Source organism: Callithrix jacchus, chromosome 2 (genome assembly GCF_049354715.1).
Source record: "Callithrix jacchus isolate 240 chromosome 2, calJac240_pri, whole genome shotgun sequence".
NCBI lineage: Eukaryota > Metazoa > Chordata > Mammalia > Primates > Cebidae > Callithrix > Callithrix jacchus.
Window position 1 is genome coordinate 121,891,797 of NC_133503.1, and position 26,051 is coordinate 121,917,847.

The 26,051-nt window shown below is 35.5% G+C and overlaps 1 protein-coding gene and 1 long non-coding RNA gene across 22 annotated transcripts in view; one reads left to right on the forward strand and one right to left on the reverse strand.

The window, feature by feature from the left end:
- LOC103791509 (uncharacterized) overlaps positions 1-11,386 on the reverse strand; it is a 520,065-nt gene extending 508,679 nt beyond the window's left edge. For all 9 annotated transcript variants that reach the window (XR_008479638.2, XR_013532243.1, XR_013532242.1 and 6 more), the window contains exons 1-3: positions 11,276-11,386; positions 10,823-10,884; positions 5,288-5,436 (exon numbers count right to left, since the gene is read on the reverse strand). This is a non-coding gene — a long non-coding RNA (uncharacterized LOC103791509). The remainder of the gene's footprint in view (positions 1-5,287; positions 5,437-10,822; positions 10,885-11,275) is intronic.
- A 624-nt stretch (positions 11,387-12,010) lies between these two features.
- The window catches only part of MEF2C (myocyte enhancer factor 2C), a 177,141-nt gene continuing 163,100 nt past the window's right edge, over positions 12,011-26,051 (forward strand). For all 13 annotated transcript variants that reach the window (XM_054252121.2, XM_078365224.1, XM_078365213.1 and 10 more), the window contains exon 1: positions 12,011-12,177. The gene's annotated coding sequence lies outside the window, so the exon portion shown is untranslated. The remainder of the gene's footprint in view (positions 12,178-26,051) is intronic.

The window sequence follows — 26,051 nt, forward strand, 5'->3', positions numbered from 1 at the left end:
ATGTAAAATATGTCAATATTTTTATATCGATTACCTATTGATATAACAAGATTTTGGGCTATATTGACTAGATTGCATATATTATTAAATTTTTACATGTATCTTTTTAATTTTTACTGTGGATACTAGAAAATTTAAAACTACGTATGTGGCTCACATTATATTTCTCTCAAATTAGTGCATGTCTAAAGGCATTGTAAAGAAGAATAATTTTTTAAAAGTATATCATGCTTGAAAGGATGCACTGGTATTTTAATATGATTATCTGATATAAAAATAATGAGCTACTCAACACATGCTTTCCCAAAGCTAGGAAAAACACAAACATTTCTCCTGATGAACTGGAATCTCCTGCCCCACTCTGATCTGATAACAGGCGGCATCATTTCTATGCCTCTCTTTTTCTCCAATCAGCAGAAAGGGTGAGCCTAAAACTCAAGTTATTCAACTACAGGATCTTTGAAGGAGGGTCCTGGTTTTCTGGTTTAGTTTTATCCTACCCCCTTTTTATTGCACACCTTTGTTTTAATTTTTATTTTAATGCTTTAATTATTATAAGTTGCCAAGACAGCTTTTTGGAACTAAGAAGAGCTATGGAGCAAATGAGAGAATGAATGAGCCTCATACTATGATGCCATCAGTGAGATGCCACTCTTCAGAGTTTGGAAAGACTCATTATGTCTGAGGCCCTTCTCTCTGATACAGGTGTAAAGCACAAAGAATGTTTAGCAATACCAGCCAGAACAAACATTTGGGATCACACATAAATAGCAGAAACTATCCACAACTGACAACCACAGATCTATTAGATAGAAAGGCATGATATTCAAAGGGCAGAAAGAACTCTGAAGTCATGCAAGCAGCTGTAAGTAATGAAGTATCATATCAGGCAGAAGTACCAGTGACTATCAGTAATACCTAGAAATCATCAGCTCTGATCCTATTTCATGAAACCCACAGAGTGAAATGAGTGCATAGAGATAGCATCCAAAGATCCAAGGAAACTTAGCAGAGGCCTAGTCCCATGTAGACAGAAGGGGACTAGTCCCATGTAGACAGAAGGGGACAATTCCCATGTCTACAGAGCTACACTGGCCCCTGGGATGTAATTCAGAACCATGGCATGGCCTCCCAAATCTAGTGAACTGCACAGATTCCAGCTCAGAATGAGCAGTAATATGGGAGCCCAGAAGTAGTAGCAGGGCCACTATATGTGCCCAATGAGGAAAAGAGTCAAAGCCTCCAAATATGCTTCCTATTGTTGTTGGGTTTGGTCCAGGGACTGATAGGCTTGCTGTAGGTGGGAGTAGATTCTGCTCACTTTTGCTCAGGCAGAAGCAGAGGAGGGAATGAAGATGTGGCAAGTGCCTTCTCTATACTGGAGGAATTATAGCAGTGCCTATGCAATTCTTGTTCCAAAATTAACACTTCAAGAATATGTAGGCAACTTTTAAAAAATACCTCTTCAGTAGCTTTCCAAATCTGTGGAAACTACATTGTTTCCTATTAATTCCTATTCCTCTCCAAAAATGCTTGTAATATACATTTTTAATTAATTTTTCATTATACTTTAAGTTCTGGGATACATGTGCAGAATGTGCAGGTTTGTTACATAGGTATGCAAGTGCATGGTGGTTTGCTGCACCCATCAACATAAGGTATTTCTCCTAATGCTCTCCCTCCCCTAACTCCCCAAACTCCATCAGGCCTGGTGTGTGATGTTCCCCTCCTTGTGTCCACATGTTCTCATTGTTCAACTCCCACGTATGAGTGAAAACATGGTGGTGTTTGGTTTTCTGCTCCTGTGTTAGTTGCTGATAACACTTGCAATATTTTTAATAGTATGGATTTGTATATCCGTTTTAACACCGGTACAATTTTAAGGTTGTAGAAAAAGTATAGAATGTGTGCAATGTTATATAACTTTGAGAATCCTTATAAATGCATTTTAAAGACATAATTAACAATAGGAAATAACTAATACATTTCTTAGATACATAGAGAGATATGAGAAGGAGAGGATACAGTAAAGATCATGGCCATATTAAAATTAGGGCCACAGAGTCACCACAAATTATCAGAAATATTCTAAGTCAAGTATACATACACCTGACTATTTTCTTAGAATGATTTTAAAAGATTTAGCACAAAAATGGGTTTCATTTCAGAAAATCAAAATTACTGAACATTTTAAATGAACAATAGTATACAACTGACTACAACAAAAAATGAGGAAAAGTGTTGGAATTGAATCAACCGTAAATAATCTGTTAAATGTGAAGTATATTATATCTATATTAGCAAAATTCAAAAAAATGGTCTAAGACCCAATGAATTCATCAATGTTTTAAGCAGAAACACGAGGCCAAAGATAAAACTAAGTGGTAAATTTCACAAAGTAGACCTAGGTAATTTCAAATTGGCTGCTGTACTCTTCAAGGTAAAGGACACAAACCAGAGGTACCTGTACACATCTTTTGTAATTTTTATTTCAAGGAGACGGATCAAATTAAAAACTCCAAGAATGTTTTCTGCCTGGTAAGCATTCCAGCAACACACATAGGTACAGACTCAGACGCTTAGTCCAACAGTAACTCCAAGGAGGTTTTCCTGACACCGACAAGAGGGGGTGAGTTTGGGGTAAAAAAGAAAAAATAAATAAAGTATTTCCATCCCATATGTTGTAAACCCACCTATTCACATATTGGTGATATTTAGAAGCAGCCTAATAAAAATTATAAGACAAGTGAGTTGTCACAATGTAACAAGAACACAAATTCACATTGAGCGACTTTTCTAGTAATGCCAACACAAAATCAAAATATAAATTTCCCTCAACATATCAGAAATAATATATATTCTATTTAGTTCCAAGAAAGAAAAAAAAACTTTTATAACTTGAGAAAACTCAAAATATGTGACAATCTGTCACTAAATTAAAATAAGCTATAGTAATAAGTGACTATGTAAAAACCCAACTGCAGCTATGCGTTCATCTTCACATACAAAGGCTATTTCTAAACGGGTCAGAGTAAAGCTTTGGCTGATACATGCTGATGGCAGAATAGGGCCAGAAATGAGCCAAAGCTGTGTGTATTCCAAAACTCACTGATATTTAAATCTGGAGTGGGTCTTTGTGCTTACATTTGAACATGTTGTGAGAACACGAGCCTCCTGTTGCTTTGTAGTAATACATGCTCATTCTTATAAAATGTTTGCCTTGTATGGTTAAGGTATTTTACTGAGGCTATAAAAGGAGGGCACATCACTTTGGTGGGGATAGAGGAGAATCAACACAACTATTTTGCTAGTGCATTACTGCTAATACACATCCCTCAAATAGAAGCATGACCTGACTGGGAAGCTTTAAGAGACAAGAGTAGTAGAGACATTGTCCTATGACTTGGGAATGGGAACAAGGTATTTCTCCCTAAGTATGTATTACTTCCCGTTAGCTGAAATAAGCACAAGAAATAACTAATGTTTTTCTCAGCTATAGAGACAGAGATAGGAAAGGATACAAAAAAAAAAAGACCATGGCAGTAATAAAAATTAGGAATACACAATCACCACAACTTACCAGAAGATGAGAAAGAAATACTCCGTCCACTAAACTACTGACATACACTGGAATATTTTATTAGATGAAGTTTTAAAGGATTTGGCACACAACTAGTTCTTATTTCAGAAAGTCAAAATTGATAAAACTTTTCAGTGAAAGGTAGTATACAATTGGCTATTATAATTGACTATCTAGTTCTTTGTACCCTCCACAAAATTGCAAGGTATTTTTTAACTTTTTATTTTAAGGTAATTAAAAATTCACAAAAACCTGCAAAGAAGTGTACAGGGAGTTCCTGTGTACCCTTCCTCTAGTCCCCACTCTCAATGTTAACATCTTGCAAAACGACAATATTAAAACCAGGAAACTGACAATGGTACAATCCATGGAGCTTTTCATAGAAGCCACAGATATTTCCCCAGCTATACATCCACAATCTGTGTTTGTGTATGTGTGTGTAACTCTATGCCATTATATCACATGTGTAGCTTTGAGTAACCCCTAGCACAATCAAGACACTTACTACACCATCACCATAAGACTCCCTAGTGCTACCACTTTATGTCCAAGCCACCCTGTCCTCTTCCCCTCCCTAACCCCTGGCTACCACTAATCTTTCTCTATAATGGTCTTATTTCATGAAGGTTGTGTAAATGGAATCATTCACTAATGTATCTTTTTAAGACAGGTTTTTTTTTTCACTCAGCAAAATTTCTTCAGGTTCATCCAAGTTGTTGCCCGTAATAACAGTTCATTAGTCTTTATTGCTGTAGTCTATAGCATGCTCATATCACAGTCTGTCCAACCATTCACCCACTGATGGACATCTGGGTATTTCCAGGTTTTGGCTATTACAGATAAAGTTTCTGTGAACATTCATGTTCAAGTTTTTGTGTGAAAATTAAACTGCAACATTTTTGAGGGAATGAGGGGTATTTTATTCACCACTGTATTCTCAACACTTTATATGACACATAGTAGGTAATCAAAAAGGTCTGTTAAAGAAATCAATGAGTGAACCCAAAAAAATGCCTCTAAGTGGCAAAAAATAAAAAAAGGATTAATCTGTTGGGGAAAACCTTGTTGGCAGGAAAAGTACTGAGAAGAGGTCCTGAACAGGCACTGATAGTTTTAAGACTGCAGCAGTGTTTCAGAAAGATTTCCTACACACACACACAAACACACATCATTCAGAATATTTTAACATTTGTTTTAAATATTGAGCTTCAGATTAAGAAGCTGTTTGGATTAACAAGCTATAGCTGAACTTTTGAAGAAACAACTGGGGAGACTTCCATTTCTAGCCAAGATGGACTGAAAGGCACTGGACTCCCTCCTTCCTTAAACAACCAAAAATAAACCCTGACAAAATAAATGAAACAATGGTTGTCTAGACATGAGATATCAGACCACAAAGGACGTTGATCCCTGAAGGAGGTGAATCCTATGATGACGCTGGCTTACAGTCCTAAAGGTTTCTCCGCAGTGGCACAGGAGGGGCAACTAACTCAAAGGAGGCAAACTGCCTGAGTTGAGGAAACAGAGCTGAAGGTATGGGATAATGCAGTGGCTAGAGCTTTCGGGACAGAGTTCAGGAGAGAGCAGATGCGTAGACAACCATCCTTTGAAATCTGCAGAGAGTCACAGAGATCTGGATATATGTGTGAGGAAACTACCCAAGCCTGGGAAAAGAAACATCTGAAATAATTATAGGGGGAACAGTACCTGGCACCTTCCTAGGGCTGGAAATAGGCCTTTTGTCACCAGTCAGAATGGAAAATCTCTTAATTCATATGCAATTAGGTAAATCCTCAGTAGTGGGAAATGAGGTAGACTATGCGCTGCTCTGGTCTCTCCTAGCTAACATTTTAATCCTGAAAAAAGGAAAGCAAAAAGAGCCAAGTGAATCTTTCTATATCTAGCTGGTGGCATTACACCAAGAAACAATTCTAAATGACTTAAAACCTCAGTAATATATATCTTTACAGAGAAAAGACGGACAGTATACAGGATGTGTACATCACTACTGATGGTAGTAGTCCTGGTATTATTATTCTGAGCCTGTCGTAAGTATATTGTAGCATAAAGCAAGTAAGTTGCTAGTATCGTTAAGAATTAGGACTGTAGGATGGTCAGTTGGGGAGAAAGGACATTAATGCGATACAAGATTGATGTGACTACATTAAAAACCTGTTGGCCTGTTTATTGATAGGAAGTATTAGTGTGAGCTCCTGATGTATTTAATCTTAAAATTAAACACACGCACACACACACACTTTTCCTAGCTCTTTCCTTTGAAAGGGCTTAGATTAAGGACTAAATCAGTAGCAATGAACTCACTAATTTCAAGATTATAGTTTTCAAGTACTATTTCCAAGACTAAAAAAAAAAAAAAAAAACCTAAAATTTCTTGGATAATTGCCTGATTCCAGGTTTGGAAAGGAAATGTTAAAGATGAGGCTGTTATATTTTGTAATACCAATTATCATGAAAGCTCTCAAAAACTTGAAGTTCTTTCAAAAATACATAGGAACCAACAGAGAGAAACTTTGAGTAATCAGAGAGGTGGCAATCTGGGCATTCAAAATTATGATAACTGCAATAGATTGAATTACATCCATGTTCATAATAAAATTTTTAAAACCATTGGTAAACTTTAGAGGATGTTAAGGAACCACACATTATGTTATGAACTGATAAAGGGAGACAATCAAGCATCCATCCTGATTTTCTTATATAAATTGAAACTATAACACTAGTTTATAAAAGCATTCAACCCAATAAATAAACCGGAAATGACAGTTATATTGCCGTTTTTCAAGGTCTAAGGAATAAATGGATGTAGGCAATGATCAACACCACCTGCGTCACAAAAAGAGAAAGTGCCAGTAGTCTTGCCCCCATCCCCTAAATGAATTTGATCAAGTTTCTAGAGCCTTTACTACCCATTAACAGGTAAGAAACAGGGCAGAGGAGTTCATTAAATGACTCTACAGGAATGCAGAAGCAAATTCAGACTATGGAAAGCTGTACAGCACAAATAATCCAGTTTCTTAAGAAATAAGGAAAAATAAACATAAACCTACAAATTAATAACCGATTACAATGTATGGGCCTTATTTGAATCCTGCTTCAAACAGTAAAGAATACAAAGCTTTAGGAGATGACCCGAAAATTTTGAATATTGGTTTTATATATTTGAGGATGTTTTAGATGTGGTTCATTTTTCAGTTAAAAAAATAATCTTTTAAAGATACAAACTGAAGTGCTGCCAGATAAAATGATGTTATGTCTGGGATTTGCTTCAGAATAATTTGAGGTGGAAGTAGAAAGTGGAAACAACAACGGTGAAACAAACTGGCCCATGAGATGACAGCTGTTGAAAGTAGGTATGGTTATACAAAAGTTCATTACTTTTTTCCCTCTGCTTTTCTAATATATTCCGAATTTTCATAGCAAAAAGGTAAATACACTTAAAAGTACACAAATCTATACTAGTTTGGGGAGGTGATTGAGGACTCAGAAGTTACAGTCCGTATTTCTGATTGAAAGTAATTTCTCAAACATGCAGATATCAGAGATATGTAGGATTCCCTCAATGGAGAACCATGTTTTCTCTGCACAGAGCATTGGTTTCTGAGCAAGGGTAGGCCATTTCTCTGAAAACAGATCTGGCAATATGAAAGTGGTTATCTACTTAACTGAAGATACCAAAAGAAAAAAAGAAGACCAAAAAACTGGGTCTACACATGTGGTTGTTGGTTCTTCTTGTTTTTTTTTCAAATAAGGAGCAGTCTAATAGAGCATGTGACTGCTACCCTTCCAAGAGTATCTTTGCAAATAAGTACAACCCATACAATTCAATTGTCCATCCCACCTTCTTTGTTTGTTTATTGATCTTCAACAGCAGTTTCACCTCATGCTTTTTGGTTTTTTCATTCTGAGGCAAGGAAGAGGGATCTTTTGAGATGTCAAAAAAGTTTTCTGATGTCAGATAATTCATTGGAAAGTATGTTTTATCCAGAATCCTACAGTTTTTCTGCATGAAGGAACACTGAGTAGCTTGTCCAAGATTTTGTCGAAGGAAGTCTCTTCTCTCTCACTTATCTGAATCCCATCCTTCCTTCCAAAAGAATATGCCCAGGTCCAACAAATGGAGTTTAAGGATGAATGCCTTCCATTTAAAAAAATATTTCTCAGAGTGTCTAGCGTTCAATATCCCACAAATATTCGGCATTCAAGATATGAGTTTACTGACTTTTAAAATCTATATAAATTTTAAATTTTCAATATTATTTTATAGGCAATTATTCTGTTTATAATATTACTCTCTAGCATTATTATAAAAGTATCATCATAAATCCTAATGATCATTTTCACTAAATGCCTGAGAAGGTCACAGGAGATTCAAACTGATGTGTGCTTTGGGAGCAGAATCAACTTTTGGAGAAACAAGGCTAGCACTTTTTGAGGCTGATTACATTTTTTGAGATGGAGTTTTGCTCTTGTTGCCCAGGCTGGAGTGTAATGGCACAATCTTGGTTCACTGCAGCCGCCACATCCTGGGTTCAAGCAATCCTTCTGGCTCAGCCTCTCAAGTAGCTGGGATTACAGGTGTCTGCCACCATGCCCGGCCAATTTTGTATTTTTAGTAGAGACAGAATTTCACCATGTTGGGCAGGCTTGTCTTGAACTCCTGACCTCAGGTGATCCACCCGCCTCAGCATCCCAAAGTGCTGAGATTACAGGCGTGAGCCACTGTACCTGGCCAATTGTAACTAAACTTTTAAAAAGATTTGTCTCCATAGTTAGAATTTTCATGAGCGTATTTATTTTTTTATGCAGTCTTGTTTACAATGGCCATTTTCAAAGTTGCTACCCCAAGCTTATAAAGCAATTTTATAATGTCTTTCTGTCGACCATATGAAAAGCATTTGTCTCTGAGGAAATATCATAAATTTTACTGTAATGATAATTCAAATATTAAAGTAAACATAAAAAATTATATCATATGACAAAATACCAAAAAAAAAAAAAAAAGAATAGAAAATCTCTGCAGGAGAGTATTTAATTTCTAATGAAAACAAAACAGTACTCTTTACAATTTGGCCTATTACATGACAGTACTTCTCAAAATCCTGCTAAATTAATGTTGCAACACAGTTTGTCAGGCACTGATGATTTTAGTTATGGTCAGTGGTAGTTGACATACAGAGAAGAAATAACTGACAGAGATATCAAATCTATATATATTTGACTCTCTCCACATTTCTAAGTAATCTAGACCAGAACTAGGTTGTTTATATGGTAGCCACTAGTTATGTGTGAGCTACTTATATTTAAATTAATTAAATGTAAATAAAATTTTAAATTAAGTTTTGCTGTTGCACTAGCCACGTGTCAAGTACTGAACAGCCACATATGGTCAGTGAGTGCCACATCAGGCAGTGCAGATATGGAACATGTCCATTATCACAGAAAGTTCTAGTTAGCAAAGTCGGCCCACATTAGAGAGGCTACTACTGATGAATGGAAAATCTCAAATATATACATAAAATATATTTCTATAGCAGTTTGCCTTCTGTTATAGGAGGTTTCATTAAATATGTCAAATTTAAATGTTTTTTCTAGAAAAATCTATATTCTAATGTAAACAGTTAAAATTGTACCATGAGCACTGTACTGTAGGTTTTCATTTTCCCCATATTACAAGGACAACAAATTTCAAAAGATTCCATTTTCTCAAGATAGTGAATTACAATGTTACCTGGTCTTTTCCTTCAGTTAGCATTTTCTTTCTTTATAAAGGTCTATTCTAATCCCTCTCTGCTTCCAGCTTTACTCAGCAAAACCCACCTTTATTATGCAGCAAGGATTTCCTACTTTAGACGGTAGTACTTCTGGCCTCAAACTCCACACTTGTGAAGTTTGTAAGTTACATAAAAAATTAAATTCCTAGCCAGACCTTCCTAATAGGTGAGGAGGCCCTTGGGCCTTTCCAAAGTTCCAGGAAATTCCTTAGTCTGACACAACTTTTCTCAATTCAGAAAGATGCATTTTGTGACATATATTAAAAGGCAGAAATACGTGAATGCATAAACAATAGAATTTGACATAATTATGTGATAAAGTGAAATGCTCCTGCAGTTAGATATTGAACATGAAAGGCCTCTCTAATTTTTCAGAGAAACTGTGAGATAATCTCTACCATTTATGCTTAGCAAGGAGCCATGCTGTAGAGGAAAAGTAGAAATACACACAAGTGACAAAAGCAAACAAAATACATATATATAAAAAACTCTCAAACCACCCTCGATGAAAGGTAATATGTCTGTATTGAAAGATTAGGTAAATGATATAGTGAATATAAAAGGCAAAATATGAGGTCTATAATTACATGAGTATATAGAAGATGTTAAGTATCTTCGTGAAAAAGTATACAAACAATAATGAATAATCATTTCATATTGAAATAATTTAATTTTAAAAGTAGACAGTACAAATATGAAAAAACAATGAAGTCCATCTAAGGAAATAGTCGAAATTTCAAATATTTTAGGAATGGCTTTCTCCAGAGTAGCATGTTATTTAGAAACTAAATTTCCGCAGTAGATTTCATAGCTCATGAAAATGAATTAAAACTTTGATATTAGCTGCAGAAATGTACATTAGTTTGGGTGAGGGGAGAAGAAAATAATGTGCCAACCTCCCAACCCTTTCCCCAAACAGATTTTTGCATCTTGGTAATTACACTTGCTTTCAAGATTCTTTTCTTGGTTTAAACATGTAATCTTGTCTCTTTGCTCACTTACTCACTCTTCAAGCAAGCCTACAGCCAAATAAATTGCCATAAATGTTTACTGATAAACCATTATTTTCCAAGAAATTTTTCTTAATTTTTAACATTTAACAAGTTTAACTGCAATTCAGAAACCTCTCCCGGCACAAGGGCTCTGAAACATTGTTTGGGTCTTGGAAAAGTTTGAAACTCTCAATTCATTAGGACTTTGAGTAGCTGTTTTGTACCTAAGAATGAGAACTGTTAGAGAGGTTGGGACTAAACACATAATTTTATGAAATATGACGAAAGGTGAGAGTTTTGTTATGGCACACATAACAATCAAGAACCTGTTTCTTTTTAGTAAGCTCCTAAAAAGTACCTCCCTTATAATTATTAAATAAAAACACTCACTTATTCAGTACTCAGCTAGCTTTTAAACTCTGAATAACAGAAGTACACAGTGATAGAGAGGTACTTACATGGTTTCCTTGGATACTGGATGATGCCATTCAGGTCTATGTTTTTATCTGAAAGTGGTGCCCTGTGGAGAAACGAGGCTTGGTGAGTGGCTGTTTATACATAGTAAGTAAATAGGAACTTTGTTCATTTGACAAAGCATTTTTTATTTTGACCAAGCTTTCCTTTCTCATCACACCCAACTCCTGTAAACAGCAATAATATGATAGAACAGGTACTCTGTACAGCTCTTTTTAAGTCCACTTAAGAAATCATAATTATTAAGGCAGAAGCTTGGAATGCTTTGACTAAGCGTGTTACTCCTTGGGCTTCTTTATATATCTTGACTATTTTGTTTACTTCAGGCATATTAATGAATATTGCCTGCCTCTCTATTTTCCTCAAAAGGAATATTTCTCAAGCCACTAATAAAGAAATTAGACTACAACATTCACATAAATGATAAATGTCCTTACCTTAACCAAAAGATAAGAGAAATCAAGCTTTAGCCAGTTTCTAAACATGAAGGGTTTCCCCAGACCTTAGCTGTCATTTTAAAAGCTCTTGTGGTTCCCTAGATCCCCAATGGTTTTAGTGCAATGAGCACACAATTTTGACATTCAGTCCCTCAGAACTGCACACATTCTAATTTTGGCAGTATGATTAATCCCTCCTATGTGATAAGTTATTTAACCTTCTAATATTTCTTAGAATCGAAAAGAACAAATGAGCTGCAGCAAAGAATGGCAAATAACTCTAATGCTTAACACAATTTAATAACCTGAAATGAAGTAAGTATGTGCTATGTTTCCATTAAAAAGTTTCCAGCCACAATTAATTGAACGAAAACTTGTCTTGTTCCAAGATTATTCTTGGAAATGTAATTTTAAAATCTGCTTGAAATGAGGAAACTTACTTTTTTATACCATATGAAAGCAATTTCATTTTTTAGGAATGATTTTTGGATAGACTTCCTATTGGATATTTTCCATTGGAACTAGCAGCATAGGGGGTCGGGAGGGGGGGAGGGGAGGGAAGCAGTTCTGTGTTCTTTTGCCAGCACTGACAAAGGTCTGGTTGTCAGTGATACCTTTACAGCTAAATTTACTCCAGAGTGACAGAAACAGGTGCACCTCGGCCTGCCAGACACTTGTGCAGAGGGATCACGCATCTCACGGCTTGACGATCAAGGGGGCAAAGCCTCGGTCTTCATAGAAAAGGAGAGGAGGCAAACGCAGCCCAAACTGGGGGGTTTCTCTTCAAAGCCAGCTGGTCTGGCTTTATTCTACAGGAATTTTTTTACCTGTCAGAGTTTGGACAACAAAGCCCTCAGCAGGTGCTGACGGGTACAACTTCCTGGAGAAGCAGAAAGGCACTGGTGAGTTTTAATTGCCAAAATGTATTTTTTAATCTCTAAAAGTTAATTTCGTTGTCTTGAAAGAGGCACCACTGAGGTACCTGTGTTCACAAAGTTGATGAGACCATTGGAATCAGAGCCAACTCACTCAACAGTAGGTTTGCCTGGTGTGAAAGTAAAGCTGCTACCATGTACAAATTTTTAGACTTTTGTTTTTAGGTTTTAAAAAAAAAATTCTATTTTTAATATTGGTCTCTTTCATTATTGTTTTCAATATTTGGAAGATGAAAAGCTAATTACATATGTAATATTAGACTAACACATAACATTTTAGTCTCTTTTTTATCTAATTATGTCTAATCTTTTCTGAATAAAAGTTATTTTCTAATAAATCTCCCAAATAAGAAGGTGCAATGGTACACACTTTTCAAAAATTACATATGCTGCATTTTTTAAATGTGTGCATGTTACAAGAACATGATTAGAGATAATATGCAATTAACTTTAATATATTTTTAAAATACATATTGCATGTATAATTTAAAAACTTAAAACATTGCATGTTTAATAAATAATAGTACATTGTATTATAGTAAATATTATTTAATAATTAAAAGTGGCAATATTTTCTCATTACTTTAAAGAGTTTCTTTCGAGAAAAATCTTTGAAATAAACAACCAAGACAGTACTAAAGCGTGTTTTTACGTCATTGACTTCCAAAATTAGTACATTTATATATTTTTTATTTTTATTTTGTGAATTCAAAAGTTTAGGCAAAAATATTTTTTTCAGAATAGGATTTTAATTAATGCAAAACATGAAAAAATGAGACCACATGTTAGGACATATTTTTAAAAAGTGATTCTATTTCAGGGACTCATTCTTTTAACTATGCTTCACAGCATTTCTCTACAAATTGTTGTATTATAGTAAATTGAAAACATTTATTTAAGCAAGTAAGCAGCTCAAAGCTAGAGCCTATACATAGTAAACATATGAAACCATTTTAATAACCAAATTCCATATTCACAAGCAACATGGGCTAATGAATTTAAAAGACACAACAGTATACATTGATCAAGAATGTTATAAATTATTATGCATAAAATCAGTTTTCTTGGCTGTGGGGGGTAGTATTGGTGCTTAAGAAAGAAAAGACTCCTACCAATATAAATTACTATGAGGCAATTGTTTTATTATGATGATCCCATAAATAACTTTCAATCTACATCCTTAATATATAGTTGTATAGTGGAAAAAAATGAGATCTGACTTTTTTAGTGACCGCTGTACCTGAAATAATTTTTAAATCAATGACAACGTAAATATGCCACAAATGTAAGCTATCATACTCTTTTAAACTGTCGTAATTACTGCTGAAAATCAGAAAATATTTGTGGTTTAAAAAATTATCAGAAATGGTCCACCCAAACAAAATATCTAATATTTTTAAAACATAATCTTATCCACAAACACTTTATGCACCCGTATTTTAAAAAATTAAAACCCAAATATACTTTTATTATAAATGTTACAAACAAAATATATTTCAAATGATTAAAACATTTAAAAATACATATGTATTTATTGCTGTTTCAAGCTGCTACTTTCAGATGATATTTTGTCATGTTTCATTATATTGATTCAGCCACCTGAGTAACTATAGTTGCTAAATTTTTAGAATAACTTCATTTGTCTCTGAAAAAATTAGTATATCTTTCATTCACTTGAAAATTTTACTTTTATTTTTCTAGTCTGTTAAATACTCTATTCCTGAACAATCACATCATTGACTTTTAAAGATGATGGTTATTGCAAAACTGAACAACATGTGCTCCTATGTTGACTTCAGAATTATATTTGTTAAATTTTCATGTGCATTACTATTGGCTATAATTATTACATTGTCACTAACATTAAGTGTAAGCAAGCCAAAAGCTTCTGCCAAACTATTGTTTATGACTCTGTCAATTATTTAAGTGTAAATGAACCTATTGGAAATAATGTTAGATATAGCTCAAATATTTCAAAATAACTAAAATGTATTATTTTAACTATGCCTGAAATGTAGACTTACTCTAAAATCCTATTTTTTTCATTATGAAAAGAAGCTATAAATTCTTGTTCACATGCAGCTATGTTTGTCCTTTCTAATAAATCTTCAACATTGTTTCACCAAAATACCTATGCCAACTCCCTCAATGTATAGGAATAGTTTTTGAATAAAATATTGGAGTTTAAAGTAACATCGATTTATACCTGCTCTAAATTTTTAACGTTAAAATATACGCATTTCAAGCATTAGTTGCAAGATATCTTCCTGTCTTAAAGATAGTTTATTTCCAGTGGAGAAAATTGTTTTCCTGTTTCAAAAAGACACTTGGAAAAACATTTTGTTTTACCTTATATATTAATAGAAAAAAATCTTGATTCTTCCAGTAATTAATGTCAACTAATTATATTGTGAATATTAGCCTATTTAATTTCAGTACAACAAAGTTTCCAGCTAAAATGGTTTACTTGTATTTAAAGCAACAAAAGTATTTTGGCAGCTTTATATGTATCTCCTCATTGACCAGCCACCTGACTGACAGCTGTCAACTGTCCATGTGCCAAATGTAACCCAGTAAAGATAAAAATTACATATTACTCATCCCTGTTGATAATACCTGGTGCCAGTAGGTTTTCAAATAGGAATAACTAGACTCTAGATAAAAAACAAGTAAGTGAGGAATCATTTCTACTGCCTACCATTCCTCCTTTGTCGGTAACTCATTTCCCCTTCTTTTTCTGATTGATCCCTTTTCCCTCAATGTCCATATCTACAAAGTTATTTTCTTAAAGAAACTTCCAGAGTATGTTACAAGTCTGTGTCCATGAAAATACTGGGCAGCCAGGTAATGATGCCCACACATTTCTTTTAGTCATATTTTCTTTTGAGCTCCTAAACTCTTTCAGAATTATGGGAAAAAAGCTTTAAAGCTTTCAACTTCTCATTTTCAAAGAAAATAAAATCCAAGAACAAAAATGAAATTTACCAAAGGTCCCCAAGGTAGCTCTGTAGATACAGACTTGGGTCTGTCTCCCAAATTAAGAGCCAGTGATTTTTTTTGTAATTAGACTTTAAACATATTGAGTATTAAACTATAAGTAACAATGATCACATGGAAAATTAATGTGAATTACATTCCTTTGAAGAACGCTTTTCAATCACCAACCTTGTTAGAGAAATACACATTTTTATCACAGCATATTGAAATGTAGGTCTAAAAGAATATAAGACTATATATATACTAAAACATCTATGGTACAAACTTTTTTGTTTGTTCTACCATTTAAATGGATTTCCAAACTGGAAATATTTATGAATATATATGAAATAGCAGAAATAAAAAATAATCAAAGGTAATACATATATTTGGAAGATAAACGTAGAAATCAAAAATACAGGTTGGAATATGGGATTTTTTTAAGATTTGGAGTAATTAAAAATACTAAATATTCTAACACATAAGCATAAGTATATATTCAAGTGCATAATACATTATATAGTTCATATAACTGACTTAACTGACTAGCATGCGTGTGTGTGTGTGTGTGTGTGTGTGTGAATTAAAAAAACCTCACTGGATCCCAGAGGCCACAACAGCAAGTATTTCCTAACAGCTCAGAAATTCTACCATTTGATAATCCTGTATTAATATAACAATCTTATATAATTCCAAAATTATTAATTATATTAGTAAGTATTGGATATGTATATAATTTGTTGATAATATTTGTGCAATATATTAAACCAGTGAAGGTTATGAAAATATTAATATTCAAGCCAAATATTTGTCCTATGGATCTCCAGAAAAGAAATTGTTTAGTTGAAATCTACCACATTCTGAATTTAAAAGAATGTATCTTAGTCCTGGGCTTTGGAGCAGTACTTGCTTATAAGAAATGTCAGCTTTAAAACTCAGACGTACAAATTAATAAGAAAAAAAGAGGGGGTAAAGCTTAAAATATTGAGATAAAATATGGGAGGAAATTGTGGCCAGGGTTCCTCTGCAAGGGATTTATCTAAAATAATCAACATTTTAAAGTCTAACAACATCGTTTAGCAACTAAATTGTATATCTAAATTTGAAAATGTATTTGCTTATTCCATTACATTTAGTCCAAATCAACGTTAGTCATTAATCAACAAACCATTTAACAATATGCAATAACAGTATGCAAATCAATTGCAAGCAAAATAATCAGTAAATAACATCCATTTCTAGCAATTTGAAAGATAGGAGTGTTGAAGCAAAACGTGCAAAATCACAAGACTTTCAAGTAAGTTTAATCATTGCCCTGCATCCCAAAGGGGTTTTAGTGAAAATGAGTGACTTGACTTGTCCCTTATCTGCCTCTGAAGGATGATAAAGGCTTCCTCATTAGAGTTGAAGAGTGTTCTTCAAAGAGCACCAGAGCAGAAGTAGGAAGATTTGAGTTGAGCTCTCTGTTTCACTGCAAAGTAATTTTGTGACTGGAAACAAGTCACTTAACTTCTGTGACGCTACTCAATGGATGGGCCCTTTTGGTCAGTAACGTACAAATCACAGGAAAGGAAGTTTTAGTTATCCAATGAAAGATATTTCCCCTGTTTCATGTGAGGAAGTCTCAAAAGGAATCTGGATCATTATCAGTGGGTTCCTGTCTGCAGTGACATGCCCCACACCGTCCCTATTGCTATAAGTAGCCCACCATATAGGCATTCCAAGTCATTAAAACTGACACAGTATCTAGCCTGTTAAGTCAGTGGGCAAAACAAAATCACTTTGCAACACACTCCAGACCAGCAGGTCATATTTTTTCCACTTGTGGACCCTAGTAACATAATACAGAAAGTCTCATTCTCAAAATTATATTATGACATGAAGCTTTGAAACTTTCAGCATGCACTATAAGGCTGAATTGACCAAAAGTACTGAATGGTCATTTCATATTTTTAATTTTATAGAATGAGAGGACATTTGAACTTGAAAAGATATTCTACACACACACTGCTGTAAGCCAACATGATAATGTATTTGTTTAGGTCAGGAAAATGTTGGAACAAGAAACAGTGTTAAAAATATCTGAATCCTAGTACAGTATGTCTGCTACATATAGGTATTTTGGTTATGTTTGATGACTAAATGATTGAAATAATGGATAAATACAGGTGGGGAGTTTAATATTTTTAAGGAAAACTTGTAAAGCAATAGTTTTACAAGAGTAATAATCATTTATGATTGCTATTTTTATTTTCACGAGGACAGAACTAAAACATGATGAATGTATTTAAAAAAGAAATCTTAATCCAAAAGAGGTTAAAGACCTAAGATATGGATCACTCTGTTGCCAGTGATGGCAAAGTTGTGCAGGCTCTTTATGACTGCTTGACAGACGGAGGTGATTACTGAGGTCATAAGGAACATTTGCATTGATTGAAAATCTCTTTACAGAGAAGCCACATTCCTCAAGTGACTATGACCAGTGACAGTCTTATTTTCATGGAGTCTAGTCTCACAGCAGCTGGCAGTCATTGAAGCATGAAAATATTTTGGGGTTACTTATCACCAGTGGTAGAGGTCCCTGGATCTGAAGCCCATTTTACAGGTTTTGCAGAGATATCAAGACCCAACGGACAGATTCCATCCAAGAAAAGATAAGGGCTGTCCCTCAGATAAGCAAAGATGAAGAATTGTACAGAAATTTGAGATAATTAGGTTTCCGTATTGCTTAACTGGCTTTCTAATTGCAACAGGCAAAATATTTGTGGCATGTCTTCTTTTTTCTTGTTTACAACTTTGAACCAAGATTCACCTTACCATTTTGAAAGATTCTCATGACTTTAAAAGTTGCACAGAATTTGTTAACATTAGTGGAGAGAACAGGAGTAAATAACAAATGGAGAGAACAAAAAGTTATGGCATTAGAGGGATCTGTGGATCTTATGCTTCCCCTCACCCTAAGAGAGCAGCATGCAAATAAGTCCTATGCAAGAACCATTTGAGGAGGTTGTTACAATGCAGAGTACCTGAGATTGCAGTTTAGTGGGCCTGAGGTGGGGCCCAGGAATCCGCATTTTAACATGCACCGGATGATTCTGAGGCACTTTGATAAACTGTTCTTTGCCCTAGCCTGTTAAAGGAGCATCCTTAAAAGGAGCCCTCTTTTGTGAGGAGGATCAGTTCTCCTGCTCTGCCGTAACAAGAAAACTAACAATGAGTGATCCCAAGTCCCAAAAGGTCAAAGGGAGCATATAGACACAACTATAGACTTTGCCTTTTAAAATGTATTGTCTGATATGATTAAACACTACTGTATTGCATGGTTCATTTATTTTAATTATCTTATGTAGATTGGAAAATAAGTGCCATCGAATACTAGTGAAAAGCCAGAAAAAAATCATTCTCAAGTTTTTCTTAAGTTTAAGATGCTAAATAATACAGTCTGAACTGTGATGAAATGGCTTGGGGGAACTCTTCAGGATAGTCATTAAAACAATACAGTCAGTGCTTACTATGGGAAGTATGAGAGCATAGAGCATACGCATTCACCAAGTTTTAGAATGCTCAATTAATCATCGCTGACCTGCAGAGTTTAAGAGGTTACAGCCCAGTGGTAATGTGAAAGAAACCACAGGCTTTATTCTCCTGTGGGTGAGTTTATTTTGTGGCCATAGGCTACACAGACTAGAATCTCACAGCTATGAAAGGATGAGGTGAGACTGTGTGGATGCATGAACATAAATCCTTCACAAACACTACATAACCAACACAAGCCCAGACCTTATTCACTGTAAGTTAATCATCATTGCAATCAGAGAGTAATTACAGTGATTAATAACAAAATAACCATAGAAGTTATTTTATGGCCATATTATGTATAACATGCATCATCAATTGTTTAGAAATAAGCCCCTTTAGTGATGGTATTTTATTTTGAAGTGATTCTGATAAACCAAAAAGTAATAATACCCTATGTTTCTGAAGTGGAAAATGTAACTTTCCAATGCAAAGGAAAAATCCTGTTAACCAGTTGTGCGTGTGTGTGTGTGTGTGTGTGTGCGTGCGCGCGTTTGTGTGTGTATGGCTTTACTGAGTTCCAAACTGATAGTAAAGAATTTACAGCTAATAAAGAAGAGAGGAAGCAGGAAAGACAAAGAAAGGAAGGAAGGAAGGAAATAATGAATGAATGAATAATAGATGGAAGGAAGGAAGGAAATAGAATAACTGGGAGGAAATTTGTTTGGCTAGCTATTTAGCCATTGCTAAAGGGGTCAAGAGGAATAAGAAAGTTGTAGAATGTTTCTTACTCTACTAGTGTTCAAAATATTTTACTTAGACTCATTTCTTTATTCTAAATCTTGAATGATGATTTTAATATAAAATGTATTCCATTTGATATGAATATTCCTTATTTGCAGATTTAAGACTATGCTAAGTTGGGAAATGTTTGTTTATGTACTCCATCTTTGCACAAAGGAAGAGGCTTTATCTGTGATTTAATAAAGGAGATAAAAGGCAGAATGAAATTTGCCCTCTAACCCTGACTAAACCTCTCCCCAAACCTTTCAAATTCTTTCTTTCATCCAACAAGAGTCACCCATTCTCTTCACAGAGTTATTAAACCCTCTTCAAGCCATTTCTGGATAAATAATCACTGATTACACCTTTGGTGGCTTTGGTGGGGACAGAAGGGAGAGCACACAGGCTAAGTCTGAGTGAGAACATAGTCATGATGCCACAAGGACATTCACTGGCTGCGTGCCTCATATTGCAAAGAGGGAATAGAGAAAGAGACCAGAGGAACAGTTACTACAATGTGCAATTTTTTTAAGTATATAAATTTTCATTTCAGAGTATCTTGATAGTTTGCTGATAGAAAGTTCATCTTCCAATCCCAACATTTTCAAAAACAAAACTGCTTCATCAAATAAGAGCCAGGTTTCCAATTTACTTGCATCCAAGGCTTAGATCTCTGTGGACAAATGAAGTGGCTGCTGGCAGGAGAGACCTGAGACACACTGAAAGTTCTCCCTAAAACACCTCCTGACCAACACAGCAGGGTATCTGTGGAAGCATGGATTATTACTCCTTTGGATTATGAATTCTTTTCAGAAAACTTTTGAAGAGAGGTTCATTTAAAGTGGTTGCACATTGATACCGTGTCATGGATTAGGCGGCTGAAGTGGCCAGCTCCTCTGATAGAATATAGTTGGAAAGAATCCCGGGACATAAAGGGGCGGCTGAGGGATGAAAAGACCTTGTAGGTCACATCAGTGGAAGGCCCAGAGGAGAAAGAAGCACTAGTGAAAGAGCTATTATTGATTGTAAAAATTGCTGCTGGGTGAGTGGAGCGTGCCAAAGGGAAAGCAGGGCCTGCTGAAGGTGAGTACAGGGAAGAGAGTGATGCAAAGACAAGCCTCCACCACCCCGCAGTTGTGCATATGCTCATGGATAAAAGCGCTGATTAAGAGGATTTAACTCCGATCTAATAGGAAGTCAGTAATTCAACATATTTATGCTCAGTTCCCTTAAATTTAAGATTATATAATAAGCAATTTAGAAGATGTCTGAGGTAACTAAAAAATAAAACCTTGGAGCCTTATTCTGGGCAATGGGTATGTAATTACTTTCATAAGTTTGATAAAACCCAGTAAGCATAACCCCCAAAAAGTTTATCTAAGTAAGAAAAGAAAAGTTTATCTACAGACAATGTTGTAGGGAACACTGACAAGGATCATATAGTCAGCAATCCAAAATGTAAGAATTCTTGGTATAACACATATTCACTTCATCAACATACGATCATATATATGTTAATATCTACTTTAAATATCAAATATTTTTCATAAAATAACTGTTTGGAAGCATCAAACTGCTAGAAAAGAAGCCATCTTTTAAAATATCATTAGATAACTACAGCATTGAGATGTCTTTCAGGAATATGGGATAGTTCTTGAAAGTGAAATGGTATATAATAGCTAACATTTATTAAGAATTTTCTATATGCAAGGCACTAAGTGGCCAGAGAAGTACAATTTCATGTGCTCCTCTCAGCAAAATCATCATCATGGGTAGGTTCTGCCACCTTCCCCATCTTACAAAAAGGACATTTAGAAAACTAAGGTCAGTTATTTCATGTCTAAAGGGGGATTCTGGTCCAGAGTGTCTGATTTACCCTCCCCTGCCCGTTTTATACTCTTTGAAAAGAACATTTCCCAAGCTGTTTATATGTGATATGTAACTGCTAACCTGGTGAAAACGCCTTTTTAAAAAGTTACCAGCTCTTTTATGTGTTACTTGTCAAAACCGTCTCCTTAAAGGCTATACAATCATATCAAAAATACCTTTGAAATTCCCTTTATATCTTCAATTAGTGTCAATTTGTGAGACAAATATCAAATAATCTAATGCTTTATAATCAAATCTTAGTTTTCATCTTGTTTACTACATTTGGCTTGGATTTACTTTTGGCAAAAATTTCAACCTTGACAATAAAGATTTGCCAACAATCAGACCAGTTTTAAGACTGTGTAGCAAATCCCTGAGGAGATTTCTAAATAGACTTGAGCAAAGACAACATTACTGAAATAAATGAATAGCCTTCTAAAGTGTCTGCCTTAAAGAGGATGACATGCATTTGGATATGTATTTCTGAAATATTTTCTGGTGGGACAAAATATCAATTATATTATCCCTATAAGTGAGTAAATATTACCAATACAAGGAAGTAGTATAGCATTATAGCTAAGGGTAGAGTATTGGAAACAAACATACTGGTTTTATGTCCTTTGGCACTTATGAGCTATGTGGCCCTGGGCAGGTCATATCAGCCCTTATAGCTATAGTCTGTAAAATCTTTAAAATGGGGACAGTAATACTACATGTCTAAAAGGTTGTTCTTTGAATAAAAGGAATTAAAGTTTATAAAGCAATTAATAGAGTCTGACAAATAGTATGTGGCCATTAAATGTTAGGCACTTTGAACATTCATTCAACCCACATTCCAATAAGATAGTATTATTTTTGCATATATGCTCCAGATATTATTGTATTATGAATAGGAACATTATTGATTGAAAAGATTTAACTACACATTAAGTATAAAGAAATAATAAAAGTCTCAAAAAAAAGAAAGAAAAAAATTACCTAGAAAAATAGAGAGAACAAGGTACGTTTTGCCATGCAGTAGCTTTATTCCCTCTTTTCTAAACTTCTTTGTCTTAACTTGGGGTCTTCACTTACTAACTAGTGTTAGCATGAATATCAGATATAAATTTTTATTGACATTCTCTATTTTTTTCTGTGATACATGCTTATATCAATCATAAAATTAATAGGAATTTTGATGATTTCAATGAATCTATGAGGCTTTATTCAAACCAAAAATGCAAAATGACTATGCTTCTGTTTTTCAATACATGTTACAGTCCCTTAACACAGCTGTAGTGTTGATCATATGTCTAAGAGAACTACTCCTATGTCCTCTTGAACAGAATACTCCATTAGGCATTCTGTGGGCTACCCCTTCCTAGCAGGCTTATGCCAAGCCCAGTTGCCATAGATGGCCATCAGACATTTGGAATGACATCAGGAGACAATCTGAGCAGACTCTGCCCTAAAGAATTCAAGCTAGCAGGAGACTGAAGATATCAATGTCATCTTGGCTGACAACAGCATTCCAAAGGTCAACCAGGGTGAAAAGAGGATAAACTCGGAGTTTCCAGTGCCTTTTCAGCAACCAAGTACCTAACAAGTATAATAAAGCATCTCTTAAGAAAAAAAAAATCCTGGAGACATGATGTCAGTGAAAGGGAAATAAAAGAGCCTCTACCCTTAAGTCATGGTAGTTTAGGACATAAGAAATTTCTACCTCTTCAAAGGTAAATCTCATCCTGAACCAATGCCCACCTCTCTTATGACCTACTTCTTTCTGCTGTTATAACCCCAGAATGGATGAATAAGGAATTTAATGGTATAGATGTGGAAATTCTTTGCATTAGATTAAGAATGACTAACTTTTACTGCAGTTTATGACTTTCCCAGCCCTGTGCTTTATACTAAATAGCTCAATTAATCCTTATAACAAGTGTTGAGGGTAGCACGTTTTGTTCCTCATTTTCGAATGGGGAAACTGAGACACAGGGAGTTTTTTTTTTAAAAACATATGCATAACCATACAGTTACCATGTGATACAGCCAACTGGCTTTTGGCAACACAGCCTCTTCTAAGTCAGACCAGCCTTTTCAATAGTCAGCCATGGAGAAGCTGAGGCCTTCTACCATGTCTATAAGCATTTGAAGAAGTGAAACATTTTCTCTATACTGGATTTTAGGGAGAATGGGAAGAATGGTGAACCACATGTAAATGGTAACTTCAGAGGAGAAATAAAGACAGTAATTCAAATATAAACGTAAATCTTTACTTTTAAAAGAAAGTGTTGTTATTAATTTAAAATTATTTAATATTCATAAATACCCTTATTTAAACACTTTGGGGATCCTTCACTAAGGGTTAAGTTAAAAGGTAATTGTCATAAAAGAGCAGAATTAATACCAACAGTTCACTCCTAATTAACAATAAGAAATAGGCCGGGTGCAGTGGCTCAAGCCTGTAATCCCAGCACTTTGGGAGGCCGAGGTGGGTGGATCGTGAGGTCAAGAGATCGAGACCATCCTGGTCAACGTGGTGAAACCTCCATCTCTACTAAAAATACAAAACATTAGCTGGGCATGGTGGCGAATGCCTGTAAACCCAGCTACTCAGGAGGCTGAGGCAGGAGAATTGCCTGAATCCAGGAGGCGGAGGTTGCAGTGAGCCGAGATTGCGCCAAGCACTCCAGCCTGGGTAACAAGAGCAAAACTGCATCTCAAATTAAAAAAAGAAAAATAAAAAAGAAATAAAGATGACAAACATAGCATAAAAACTAAACAAAACAAAATAAGAAAACTTATGCTTTCTCTAAATCTTCATGATGTGTTCTGTTGCCTTATATGTTTCAGATTGTGTAATTTGTAATAAAATTTTGTTCATTATTAATATTTCTGAGCCAACACCATCCTAGTTATATCATAGTCAATTTATCTGACATCTTTATCAAATTTGAGAAAGATTATGCTTTGCTAAAATTTTCACCTTACATAAAACCTTTCCTCCTTGACCTTAAGAATGTTTTTCAGCTCTTTAAGAGGATAATCCCATTTCCTCAGAATTTTTAATAGAATTAAGCACAATGTTATCCCAATTAGCCTCTTAGAAAAGGCATTGTATGATGACACTACCAATGTTACATTTTTAGTTTGGGAGATAGTATTATTCCCCATGCTCCTTATTCTTTATTAAGTGGAATTTCCTCCTGGAGGAATACGTAGCAGTATTTTTTTCTTGTAAAAGGGTACTCTTGCCTACAATTTTCGGTCAGGCTGCCTTTCTATAATGTGAATTTGCCTAGCAAGATGTCCTGCTCAGGCACAAAGTATACTGGACCCTGTTAGGGGCCCTCTTCTTTCCAAATTTATGGCATGACTTTGGGGGCATCGTTTAACATCTCTGGGCCCGATTTCTCTTGCCTATAAAAAAATTAGGTGCTTGCGTGAGGTGTTCCCCAAGGTCTCTTTCAGCAGCAAAATACTGAAATTCTGACTTTAAAGCTTCTCACACTAGTGCCAAGTAACAGAAACTCCAACGGTGTCCTAAAATGTGGTTATCAGTCATAACGTAATTTATTATTTTTTTTAACCAGCATTCATTTTAAACTCTATAGCAGCACTCTCCAGTAGAACGTTATGCAATGATGGGAATGTTCGACTTGTCGCTGTCCAATAAGGGAGCCACTAGCCACGTGTGGCAATTAAGCACTTAAAACATGGCTAGTGGAACTGAGGGACTGAATTTCTTATTTTTATTTTATCTTATTTTAATTCATTTAAATAGCTACATGTGGCTAGTGGCTACCATCTTGGTAGCCGCTAAGTGTTTAAAGAACACAATAACATAAACGTTTTTACACCTTGCTTGGTGCCTTGGAACAGCTCCCCAGACAGATCAAAGAAGGCACAGACATCTGCCTCCTGTGACAGAATTTTTGCGAGATATTCCAGCACATTTCCCCTGTGTTAACAAATAAAGGGGGTACAAGGAGAAAGGAAGTTTTCTGTTTTGTCTTTAGAGTGTGTGTTTTATCCTGAATACGCTACTTCTTGCTCTACTTTGTGGCCTTTTCCTAGCCAAAACTCGCACATGAGTTAGCTTAATACAGCTAGGATTTGGCTTTTTTTTTTTTTTTTTTTTTTTTTTTAAATAATTCCTTAGATGCTGAGAACTCAGACTACAAAATCCAGTTTGGGGCGCGTGCTCTTTCCTATTGGTCTGTCAGGTGAAAAACGGCTGGCCAGAGCCGGACAGGGGCGGCGGCTAGACTTACGTACAGAGCCCCTCTTGCTCTCCCAGGCTTGCAAAATGGTTGGAGCGCTTCGGGCAGCCTGCGTCACCAGACGCGGACCGTGTGCCAGCGCTTTGTGCACTGTTAATGGGTGGGTTCATTTTACTGGGCCCTTGCATTTTCGTGGGTCGCTCGGAGCCCATCCCCAGCTCTTTGGGATCGCCTTTCTTTATTCCAGGATCCCAAAAGCAGACCAGCAGGACAACTACCCCGGCACTGTCACCGCCCGTTTCCGCAGTCCACCCACAGCCGTTGCGCCTTCCTCCATTCCCCAGAGCCCACCACGCACCCTCTTTACCAACAAACCACCGGACGCTTTTCCCCCAGCCATAAAGTCCCCAACCCCCAACTAAATACAAGTCGGCACACCCGCTTTCTTCCCCACGCGAAACCAGCGTGGCCGCCCCCTCGTCGCACCCAGGTCCA